The following is a 2902-nucleotide window of genomic DNA, read 5'->3' as shown; positions in this document are numbered from 1 at the left end:
GCTCTTGAAGTTGATTCTTATAAGCCAGATTTTCATGGCAAGTGTTGTTAGATTCATTGGTTTAATGTTCTTTAGCTTACTGGTCTTGCAGTTCTTGGGCACAGAAAAGACAAGTCAACATGCAATTTTCCATTCAAGGATTGCAAAGCTAGTTTATAAATCTACCAAGGGCAAATCCTAGTAATAGTCAAAACTATTTTGACTGTTAACTCTGATTAGTCATACTTATATTCTCTTTCATCTGGCTAACTTTAAAACACTTCCAAATTACAAATAAATTATTAAATTTTAAAAAAATAGTAATGTTGAAGCCTTGAATATAGTTCATAACCAAAGCAAGGGGGAAAGTGGGGGTTTGTGATGGGTTGGGGGGGGATGAGATGGGAGTATAGATTAGAGTATATGGTACTGCTTAAATTGAGTTAGTTTTTTTCCCCTGGTTCTCTGCTAATTGTATTGCTAAAATGCACTTTTGTATAGAAAACTGTCCTCTGTACATTCTGTATCTACTTTACACAATGTTTATAGAGATTTCTCTGAAGTTGTGAAGGATTTACTGAAAGCTGCAATGCTGGTGACGGATGCTCTTGACTTTAAGTTTTCATTGTATTTGAAAATAGTTATGTGCATACTGAAGTACAGATTGGAATTAAAATTGATGGCATAGCAAAGATACTCAGAAACTGTGGTATCTTCAGAGCAGGGGGATTCATATACAGGGCTTGCGTACTCACTGTTCAGGCAGAAAGTACAAATAAAGTGGCACGTGTTCATTATTCTTTGTGACAAAGTTTAACCAGTCCCTCCTTAACTATTGTGGTTTGTTTTCCACAAAATCTGATCAGAATTGTTTCACAGGAAAACAGTTACTTGTTGTGAATGGTATAACCCAAGATTTTGTACTGAAAGCTGTCTGTCCTTAGTTCTGATTTCTGTGCCAGAGGATTTTTTATCTCTATGCTATGTACTCTATAGCTGTGGGTATAGGAAATCTAATCACTTTTGTTGCCAGCAGTAACTCTGAATCTTCTGCTGTCACCCTCAGTACCCATAGCCATCAAACCACCACCTATCCTGGGATGTTTAAAATCCCTAACAGGACTTAAAAGCTGACAGCCTTACAGTTCGTCACGCAGGCACCACTGTGTCACTGCTGTACATCCAGATTTCATTTGCTACAGCAGAAGCAGGTATGCTTGGCGGTACCAGAAGTTGCAGTGATGCACAGCAAGACACGCAGCACCAGCGAGGACATGGCAGTGACAATGGCTTTGCAAGCACCAGTGTGAGCAGGCAACAGGACACTTGCCAGCCTGTATGTTCTGTGTAGTCCCTGAACCAAATATGCCTTCTGCGATACAGAAGTTGCAAGTGTAATATTACAAAAATTCCTTCTTCCCCTTGGAATGCAGCAGAAATTTCCTGAAAACCAGAGAAGAGAATAGCTGGCATAAGGATGTATTCAGCGTTCAGAAAGTCTCCTGCAGCATCTCAGGGATCTAAACTGCCTTGTTCATCCCAGCTAAGGCTCATCAAATGCTTACGGAAGCTGATTCTCATCAAACACTTACAGAAGTTAAAACTGACCAGATGTTGCCATCTCAGCCTGTTTCTGTAGATATTGAGGGATGGAGAGGGACAGATGAGGGCAGAAACACTGCATATCACAGCAAGTCCTGTCAAGCTGGTAGAGACCTTTAATTGTTGTGGACTTGTGGGAGGATGCAGAATGTAACTGCAGAAGTTATTGCTCTTGTGGTGCTTTCCCTTCAGCAACCTGCTTGTTTTTTTTGTCTGTTTTCACACAAAGGTGAGTGACAGCGCAGAGTATTTTGCAGGAAAAAACCTGAAATGTGCCAAGGGCCTTGACCCATTGTGGTGGTCACATGCAGTAAGGACTTACTGCTCCCTGGATAGCACCTAGAAGCTGCAGGGCAGTTGATACTTACGCTTACTGAATCACAGGATTTCAGTGGGCTGGTCTGCTCTGCTTTGGACTTCAGAACTTTCCCAGTCAGTCCTGTTGTGGCAGTTCACAACCAAGGTAACGGTTGCGTGGATGAGTTGCTGTACCTCCTGCAAGCAGCTGTCTGTCAGGTGAGGTCATGCAGTCACAACTAAACAATGCACGTTGTGGATCTCTTACTATGCCTCCTTAAACATTTCTTCATTTATCAATCCTGTATCAAGTTTCACAGCAATGAGAAAGTCTCATTAGATGGCCAAATGCTATCTGGGCACAAACTGAACCAAAATTTGCACACTGGCAAAACAAATTGATAAACTTCCTTTACTAAATTGATAGGGGAAGATGGCATTGGCTATGATCATGCTCTCTGCAGCCCTCTCTCACTACTGGCTTCAACTATACACGTGTTCCAAACACTTTCCAGTACAGAGAAAGTTACAGTTTGGTTTCTGGAGATCCTGCGTATGTGCTCCTAAGCATCTTCTGTTCTACTCGATAGAAATTTTTCTTTTTCATCTCCTTTCAGAATATTAATCTCTAGTGAATACTTTCTCGGGTGCTGAGATCAAATTTAAATTCAGATCCCTATATCTGCTCTGAGACCTCACTTCATGCTCTTTTCTGCATGCTGCAGTGGCTTGCAAGTGGCAGCATTGCTGGTGTAAAAGCTTGTTTCTCATAAAGTAGACCACATTCCTGAGGCTTAAGTGCAATAATTCATCATAGTTGTGGAGTCCTTCAAATGCTGCTTCAGTTGAAGTACCTGCTATATTGCTACAAAGTTTCTTGGAGAAAGATTTATTGCTGTAGCTGAAATTTAGTATGACCACACGTTTGCTGTCATTTTAACGGCAGGCGAGTAACTCGCTCATGTATATTGTCACTAGAGGGAGCACTGTAGTCGTCTTACTCGCCTTTGAGACTACAGCTGCC

The sequence above is a fragment of the Athene noctua genome, chromosome 11 (genome assembly GCF_965140245.1).
Source record: "Athene noctua chromosome 11, bAthNoc1.hap1.1, whole genome shotgun sequence".
NCBI classification, from domain to species: domain Eukaryota; kingdom Metazoa; phylum Chordata; class Aves; order Strigiformes; family Strigidae; genus Athene; species Athene noctua.
The sequence above is the reverse complement of the archived record's forward strand: the minus strand, read 5'-3'. Positions refer to the sequence as shown.